Here is a 10,000-nt window from a genome sequence, read left to right on the forward strand (position 1 = left end):
CTGGGCTCAGAATGCTCTCAAAATATCATTGTATCATACATTTCTTAAAGGAAAATGAAGGTGTAGGTTATATAGGTGGTTGTCAAATGCAGAGCTTCTCGATAAAAAACACCAGCAAGTTCTCAAAGAGATCAAACCTCAGCCAGGTAAGGAAAAGTAATGCAAAAGTAACTCCTATAACACATTACTATCCATAAAAAGTAACTAAGTAATGCAATTAGTTACTTGTTGGGGGGAGTAACTCAATATTGTAATGCACTACTTTCAAAAGTAACTTTCCCCAACACTGAAACTAACTGACTGAGGCCAAGCCAAAAAAAAAAGCCAAGCAATATTTCGCAGAGTTCACAAATTGTTTGTTGGAAGTCAATCAAAAAACTGCTTGCTTGCATGTCTCTGCAAATTAAACTAGGCTAGCTCACAGATTGTACAATTTTTTTTTTACAAACACTCATGGTGGGTTCCTCACCCCAGGTAGGCTTTACTGTGCCTCTGCTTGGTCAGCAGGGGGTGAAGTAGGTCGAATAGCAGGTCAGGCAGGAAGATTATCCTGATCAGACGTTGGATTATCCTGTCTGGCAGAAAACAGAACTAGCAGTGTCTACTGTAAGGTCCTCATTAGCTCCCAGACGGTGGCTAAGACAGTCTTGCTGGGCCCTGTAGTAAGTTCTTGTAAACACGGCTTTGCTGCGCCACAAGTTGATAAACAAGCATGTCTCAGAGATTCATGCAACGTCCACAAAAAAAATGAAAAAGTTTGCACATGGACGGTTGTTTTTGAATTGTAAAAAACTAGGGAATATAATTTTAATACATCATTTAATTACATTATTGTAATTTCTTTGAGGGAGAATCTACAGTGCACATTAAATACCCAACCAATCACTGTATTGCTGTATCAAAAATCTGTTATGAGCTGAACAGTTCAACAACACTAACAAACCCAGTAGTTGTGAATAGGCATGGGCCGGTGTAGGATTCTGACGGTATGATAACCTTGAATGTAAAACCACGGTTACACAGTATTTTGATTTCTGCTCTAAAATATATCCTTTTTAAATGTCTGGGTAAAAAACAAAAACTTTTTTCCCCTTTGAACACAATATATTTTTGAAACTTTTATAATATTTTGGAACAGTAAACATGTCAGGCTAAATAATTCAAATGAATTGACTTCTGCTGTCTTTGTTAGTTTCAAAAACACAAATTTCTTTACAATTCAAAATGGCATCTTTGGATTTTTATTTATTTTTTGTTGGAGAGACTGTTGTCCTAAAAAACAAAAAAAGTAAATAAAAAGTCTTACGCATACCTTGGGAATGGTATTAGAGAAAATTTTGGCAGTTTTAAAACCTTGACTTTTCCAAACCGCGATATACCTTGAAAACGGTTAACGTCCCATGCCTAGCTGTGGATGAATTATGAGCAAAATTAATCAGGAGGAATAGTTACTAAATAACAATCTGGTTCATTATTATAATATTTAACCATTTACACAGAGCCAAATCACAACCAAAACAATGATCTTGCACAAGATGCATTCAAACTTATTTATTAACAATGGTGTCCAAATCTGTTCATGGAGGTCCACTGTCCTGTAGCATTCAGCTCCACCCTAATTAAATGCATCTGAATAAGCCAATAAAGATCTTCAGACTCACTAGAAAGTTCTAAGAAAGTTTGTTGGAGCTAGCTCAAGCTAAACTGTTCAAAACCACTCCATATTCACTATATAAAGTGTCTAAATTTTAGTGGGGTGTCCAAATTTTAAAACAGTTACTTAATTCCCTATATTCAATCATCAATTTTTATTTACAATACACTCTGATTTTGAGTGTACATCTAAGTTTCCCACAATCTAACGGTAGCAAATTTGCCAACAAAGAAATGTAGCTGACATGAACGTCAGTGGTTGTAAATTTAATTCATAATTTCAGCCAGAATTACATCAGGAGAAACTAATAGTAAAAGTATGTTCATGCACTTGGCTAGGTTCTTGTTTACACTGTATTTATGCACTATAATATATAATTTATAATATATAATAAAGTTTAGACAATGTACATTATGTATTACAAGAGTTTAATTCATAATGAAATTGTCAGTGACTGCTCTTTGGTTACCACTATTATTGTCACTGTCCAAATTTACTTGCTCCCTCCTTCCTAATAGAGTCCACTCAACTGCCATAGACTGTATAGAGGTGAGAGAATCAGTGAACAAATTAGCTGTTTTTGACACAGTTCAGGAGTAGTATTGGAAACCCCTCATCAAGGTATGAAAAAGTTATTTTACAGCATCACCATTCTAAATTCACGCAACCTAATCCCAATTTGGACACAGCATAGACTTTTCTGACAGTTGCTCCCATGACAGCTTACTTCTATTTTGGTATGCACAATGATTGTGTATGGAAGACAACTAGCTCTTCATCCTACTGCCCAATGAAAGCCTCTAATCACAGTTCTTCTGACTGGCTTTAATCCAGCATCACACGACACGCTGATCACCAAACAGCTCCTGGAGGCCACACAACCGAGGAGATCTAAGGTCTTGTTTACAACTGTTAAGTTGCATTCTTGTCAATCCAATTACAAGTGAATAAAACTAAATACAGGTGTAAATATTGTCTTAAACTTTTAAGTTTTTTGGTTTTTGCCACCTTAAGAGGCAGTGGAATATGCATTTGATTGCATTGTTTAAACGATGCCTTCAATCAACCATAAAACACCACCTACTCTCTGCCTACTGACATAACATGTTATCATTATGAGACTTGTGAGAAAACACACCAAAACAAAGTATTCATACTATATGTTGCAGAACCAAAAATGGATTTTGAATGAAAAGGATATGGATGGCGACTACAATTCCATTCACTTGCTTTCTTGCTCACTTCCACCTAATCCACATAACACAAATTAGTTCATTTAATGGTAATAGCAGTGTTTCCAATGCATTGAATGTTTTGAAGCTGCCAATTGTAATAGCAAAACTAACAGCCACATATAAATTATGCAAAAGGCTTTGACTATGTGAAATAAATATAAGCACTGCACTAGTGATTCATAGATAAGGTATTTCCATGCTCGATTCTGATCGTTTTACAAGCAAATTGGCAAACAAATTGATACCAATTATCTATTTTTTAACTAGAAACCAGCAAAAAACTTTGTTATGTGAGCAAAATGTTTATTTGATGCATCACAGGCTCATACGTGAAGTTTTATATAAACAAAATTTGAGAGGATCACGTGTTTATGATTGACCACAGTCTCGCAACAACAATCATATGACTAACCAACCAGATGAATCCAAACGCACATAAATAGTCCACATTTCTTATCTTGGTCATCTTCGTTTTTTTAAGAAACCCCCAATCCACCCCTACTCCTTTCACTCTTTCCTACTTTAAAAACAGGGGAGTTCTTGAGACCTACCTGAGTTCAGATTCCCCTCTCTCTCCTAACTAAACAGAAGGGAGCCTCAGGCTTGTAGATCCTCCTAGCTCAGGGCTCTCTCACGGGACAGCATGCCAAATACGCATTTACCTTGTCAGGCATCAGCTAAGTGTGAACTCTTGAAATAGAGTATAAGTTCGTGGGTAACACTGACTAGTGTATCGAACTGTGCGCTCTCTTAAAAAAACGTAGAGCATGACGAAATGAACAAAAAGGGTCTTAACAAATCCAAACACAAGTGGTTATTACATCTGCATTGCTGTGCAAATCAGCATTACCATGGCAGTTTAGGAAAAGTACTAGGAAAAGCCAGGAAGCTGCAGGTGACCCAACCAACATAAGGTGTCACAGGATTATTCCTGTAATAATAGCCTCTGCCGGGAACAGCAATGCCCGTTTAGCCATCAGGGGTGAGAGAATTCCATCCCTCCCAGTCACCAGCTTTGACGCAGCTATCTGACATTCTCAATCCAGCAGGGCACATTTGTGGCACTAATGAAGTCTGTAATGTCTCACTGGCGAGAAGCTTCACACCTCAGTCTGACACCGAGCGCTTTGCCAAACCTTTACTTGAACCAACAGTGAGAAAATATCCAACAGGGACAAAAGCTTGAGGGAAAGATGTCGCCAGGCGACAGTGTGGTTGGATGAGTCTGATAGTCTTGGCACCCCATTTCTATTACTAAAAGTGAATGATAAACAAGCAAGCAATCTGGCACAGCCTTCCAACAGTTTACTTTAGCAAAAGTGATTTAGAGGCCGTTTCTGCAAAGGCTTTTTGCCATTTTATCTTCAGATGTCAAACGAACAATGCTGTTTAGACAGATAGTGCACAGGCTTGCAAGCTATGTATAGGATTTTGTCCGACCAGTTAATTATATTAATAAGACATAACTCCGCTTACGTAATCAGCCATAACCTACTTCTGGCTGCTTGTGGAGTGCAAAAGCACAAGTATTTTCACACCAGCGGCTCAGGTTATTTTACAATCTGAGAGACATTTAGTAGGGCGATAGCAAACAGAAACGGGCCCATCCCTGAGTGATACGCTCTCCACAGTCTCCATCAGACCCAGACTGACATCATCCCGCAGCAGGAGCCCGGTGCTGAGGAAGCACAGGTCCAGGCTAGAGCGCAGTTATTTTCCACTAAACAGAAATAAGACAGGGTGGGTTGCGGTTGCCATGGAGACCAAGACCTGGTGCTGTTTTTGGAAGGATGAGGTGCAAGCACATGGGGCGGTCAAGCACAAGATACAGCCAGGCACAAACAGTGTCCTTATGTTTATATGTCCTATTCCAGTACTTTCATCCAAGATGACTTGAAGTGTGTATAATAATGATTTTTGTTACAAACAGTTACCGAATCACTGCATGCTACAATCCGACATAGATCACATAACAGGGGTTCAGAGGATGTGACCCATGGTTGGAGAGTTTAGTTGTTCTCATGTAAGCATGAGCCAGTGAGCATCACTTTGGCCTGGCACAAGGTACTGCATTTCCCTTGTACCATCTGTGAAGCTGTGAGGCCACCTGAATCTGGGCCAGTACACTACAAACTCTCTCTCCACAGCACAGAGCCAGACTGAGAACACAAGAGAAACCATAGGGCAAATTTAGCCTGTCAGTCAGTAACCACTGCAGAATTGGCTTCAGCGCTGTTACTACACAACTTCGTTAATTCAACTGCAGGAAGCAGCTTCTTTTTTACATTCATGAATAACACTAGACTTTTATGAAAAATAAAAAGGTACAAAAGTTGTCACTGGGGCAGTCATTCTTTGAAAGCTACTTTAAAGACTAATATGTCCCTTTAGGTACCTGTATTGACCATTAAGATGCAAAAAAGTTCCTTTCCAGTGACAGCTTTTCTATTTTTATTTCTGAAAGTGTAAAAAAGATGTGAAACAACAGCACTTCATTTACAGATAATAACAATACTTGGGGTGGTATGGTGGCGTAGTGAGCAGCATGACTGCCTCACAGCAAGAAGGTTGCTGGTTTGAGCCCTGGCTGGGTCAGTTAGCATTTCTGTGTGGAATTTGCATGTTCTCCCCATGTTTGCGTGGGTGTGTGAATGCAAGCGTGTATGTTTCCCAGTGTTGGGTTGTGGCTGAAAGCGCATCTGCTGCCTAAAACATATGCTGGATTAGTTGGTGGTTCATTCCGCTGTGGTGACCCCTGACTAATAAAGGGAGAAAGCAGAAAAGAAAATGAATGAATAAATGAACAATACTTGTTCATGTTAATTTTTACTGTACAATTCTCACTATTAATTAACTATTAACTATGACTTTTGCATCACTCTTCTACTTTGATACGTATTAATAGTTAATAAGGTAGTAGACAGGTTTAGGATCATGGATGTAGAATAAAATAAAGTACAAATAAACAGCCAATATCTTAAAATGTAATAACTCACTAGTTGATAGTGGGAATTGCTAATTAAGCTAAAGTGTTACCCATTGCTTTGTATTACTTCAACAATAGCACTGCTATACAGTAAAAAAAAGTGTTATATAAAATGTTGTTTTTAATATATATGGAGCACTTTTTCTTTTTCAAAATATTTTTTCCCAATTAAATTTTACACTATTTTGTTCCACTTTAATTTTAATCAAAAAGCTCACCACAATTATCCAAAACCATATGGGAACTCATAGCACTTGTCATGTTACCGTGGCACTATACTATCAACAGGCTTTTTTCCCATGAGCACTTTCTTTTGTGTGCCAAAGCCTGTTAGTGTGGTCCGTTTGATCTGGAGCTGACCCGACCAAGGGTTTAGCCAGATCTCACATCAGTGCAATTAGACATGTGACTTACTACAGCTGACCTGGAAAGACTTCTGCCAGTGATTCTTTAGCATTTGGAAGCCTATCAGCAGAACTAAAACTAATAATTGAAAACAGTTTCAAATCATTTTAGTTCATTGGTTTAACTAAATTAGATAAAAACATTCCGAATGCACTGTTTTTAACAGACAGAAAAAGATTTTTATATGTGATATTGGTATCACAATGATATTTGTGTGTGTGAGACAAACTCTTTTGAGACCACTGTGTTCTGCTGTTGCTGATTATTTGCTTATCTGTTGTAAGTTAACAATATGAAAAGACAAAAGGTACAGCATTATTGCGGTTTACTTTCCAGATATATAAACTGATCACACACAAAAATAAATGGAATACACTGATATATTTTTTCATTTCTAATCAACATTAGCAATGTTTACCAGAATGTTTCTGAAGCAGTGAAACAAGATTCGGTCTATAAAAATAAAAAACCTATGCTTAATATAGTGAAAGGACTATTTTCATTCACAATGCACTGCTACAATAATACTGCTGTAGAAAAACATCTTTAAACTTTGTGTTATTCGTGGTCTGCTGAAAGTAACTTTTATGTGAAAAGGAAACAAATGTAAAGTGGACATTATGTCAGGTCACAACACTTAACATACAAACAACTTTTAAAGCCTCCAGAGAGTGAACCTTTAAAGTGTTAATTGCCAGTATATTATTGTCTACAGTAAAAAAGGAAGTTACCACCAAAGGCGTCATGGGGAGTAGGACAAAAGATGGATATGCAGTAGGGTAATAACACACATTTAACAACTGCAATGAAATCAGATTTATAATTGATCACATAATGCATTTCATTAAAAAGACACATGCAGACTTAAGATTTAGACACATGCTGTCATTCTGACAACTGTTGTATGATACATGTATGCTACTTCAATATTAGATAAGGTCATCACATTTAAATATATAAAAACACATTCAATAAAATAATACCTAATAGACAACATGTAACTTAATATAATAAGTTCAGCTGGTGCATAACTACAAAACTCAGGGCACACAACAGACATCTAAGCAAGATAAAAGTTAGTGATCTACGTTAACTTTCAACATATTTCTCACTTTCAGACGGTAACTAACGGCAAACACTTGCTATGGGGACACTTTCACTTTCTTAAGTAGTTGTCTATATTTTCTGAAACATCAATATTGCTTTATAACATTTCATCTGCTTTCTTGAAGAAGAAAAACAGAATAAGTTTAAATTCCTGTTATTTAGTTTCAGTGCGCTTAGATCAAGTCGACATTAAGTTAAACTCTCACACTTAATTTAGAAATTCCAGCACACACTGAAAAAAAGAAATATGCACATGTATTATGTGTGAGGGGGAACATTACTACTTTTGAATGTTTTCTCTACGGCTAGGTTTCCAGCATTACTCCGTAGGGATTGAGGAACAATACGCGTCTCTTCCGAATCAAATCCCGTGAGGAATGCCTGAGCTAACGCTGCTTTCTAAACTTTTCGTCAGAGAAAATGTTTCTGAAACTCACCCTTTTCATTCAAAAGTAAATCCATACATAGTTGCGCGGGGCATCTCCGGTTTGTTACTTGACGACGGGACCGTTAGTTTAAGTTACCGGTATCCTCGCGAGCTCCGTATTCGCTTCGGCACATAAATTACCGCGCGCCTTCATTGAGCTCTGTGATAATGCAGAAATTGTGTGCGTGAGAGAGAGAGGGAGAGAGAGAGAGATGGGGGAGGGGCGAAGCAATTACCTGCAGCCCCTGCCCCCAGACACGCAGAAATGGGGGCGGTGAACAACTGAGCAATGCCCACCCATGAAAAGGATGTGCTCAGGGCTTTAAAGACCCCATGAAATCAAACCTGGAGTTTTATAGCGTTTAGTGGATGTATTTTAGCTTATGTAGCGTATCTTATAGCCTTCACATATGTTGAAAAGAAATGATCAAATATACACATTGACTCCCAAACACTTTTTTGAGATGTCTTCCTCTTTAAAAAGCAAATTGGACACAATATAAAGATGTACTGTATGAAATGCATCAAGTCAGAGTGGTTGCCAGGACTGGAGAGTTTGCAGTGATGTCATCAGATTCTGAGCATTTCTCAGTAGCCTATTTATTCATGAGTATTTATTTATTTATTTCATGTTTTTACCAGAATGCCTTAAGTATTTTGGACTGGGACCTCATTTTCAAAGAAAGACAGTGTCAAATTGCTGTTTATTTTATCATTTTTACAAATGTCATATTACCTTGTGCTGAAATGGTGTTTGCAGATCAGTTGAAATCAATCAAGTTTATCAAAAAGTTTCTGTCATTGACGCATTTTAGTTAGGCTAGGTGTAGGGCTAACAGTTAGCAACCTATAGGCTGCACTGTAAATGGCTACTTTACATACGTTTTCACTTTTTAATTCTTAAAAAAATGTGGTTTACCTGTGCGATTACATCTTCACTGCAACATTCCTACTCTGCAACATTCCTAACACTTAAAAGTTATTTAGTTTGATGAATATGCAATGTCAATATAGCCATGCATGACATAAATAAACAAATGAAACTATTAAATAATTTTTTGTTGTACAAATAAGACTTGGGCATTATTTATAATAGCCTAGTGGTTAGTGCGTGAACATATCGCACGGAGGTGCTCACGGTGTCCCGAGTTCGACTCCCAGCTCAATGTCCTTTGCCAGTCCTTCTTTTCTTTCTCTGCTCCCCATCTTTCCTTTCTACACTGTCCTATAAAATAAAGGTTAAACCCCCTAAAAATAATTATTTAAAAACTGTATTTACAAGAAGGCATTTAGGACGTGCATTCTTAATCGCTTGAACTTTTGAAGTGAACTCCTCACAGTAATGAGCACATGTTGTTGACGCACTTATTTAGTTTTGCTAATGTGTTCGTTATTTAAGGCAGTGGAACAGCATGGTCATCCATCTGACAACAGTGATTGTGATGGGATGAAGTGCTCTCAGAACCGCTGTATCTGCATCACTCTCTATCTCAGTGTGTAATGAAACTCCCCCTTTTATACAATCCCTTTGGCAACACCCCTTTTCCAAACCATTTTCAAACATAAGATGCGAAAACACTGCTGAAACAGGAGGGTTTCGTGATATTTTAAATGTCCCGTCTGTCTTTTATGGGAAAACAAAACAAAAAATATGCCTCACCCTGCACTAAAGTTCACTCCCAGATATTTACGAGAAATAGGCCTGTCACAATATCTATTTTTTGTTGTACGATATATTGCTCCAAAAATAATTTCAGTAAACAATATTATATTATTTAATTCCAAAATGATGATATACTATTTTCACAATGCAAATACACTCTTCCAAAGAACACATACGTTTATTTTTTAGATTATTATAATTTTATTCTTAGGAATATTTAATTTAATTATAGTCATTTTAACAATTTAATAATTAAGCATTGGAATAAGAATGTGAAAACGTTAGGCCTAAATAAATAATAATAAATGTCAAAAAGTGCAAGGTAGAAAGTAACAGAGGCTGCAATACCTGCTACCAAATCTATTTTTAGTTGTCAGACACCCACATGAAAATATACTGAAGTAATTTATAGTAAATAATACAGTATTTTTTAACCATAATGACACTGACAACTCCAGTAGAGATAGAGATGTTGCACAATCAGCTGAAATTTAGCTAGAATTGATTTTTATGTTGGGGGATA

The 10,000-nt window shown here is 37.1% G+C and overlaps 1 protein-coding gene across 6 annotated transcripts in view; it reads right to left on the bottom strand.

Moving 5' to 3' along the window:
• Positions 1-10,000, bottom strand: part of usp54a (ubiquitin specific peptidase 54a) — an 89,462-nt gene that overhangs the window by 59,218 nt on the left and 20,244 nt on the right. For 4 of the 6 annotated variants that reach the window (XM_056470465.1, XM_056470462.1, XM_056470466.1 and 1 more), the window contains exon 1: positions 7,825-7,966. The exons of the other annotated variants lie outside the window; for them this stretch is intronic. The gene's annotated coding sequence lies outside the window, so the exon portion shown is untranslated. Of the gene's footprint in view, positions 1-7,824; positions 7,967-10,000 lie in introns of those variants that run through there. 6 annotated transcript variants of the gene reach the window in all.

The sequence above is a fragment of the Danio aesculapii genome, chromosome 13, assembly GCF_903798145.1.
Source record: "Danio aesculapii chromosome 13, fDanAes4.1, whole genome shotgun sequence".
NCBI classification, from domain to species: Eukaryota; Metazoa; Chordata; class Actinopteri; order Cypriniformes; family Danionidae; genus Danio; species Danio aesculapii.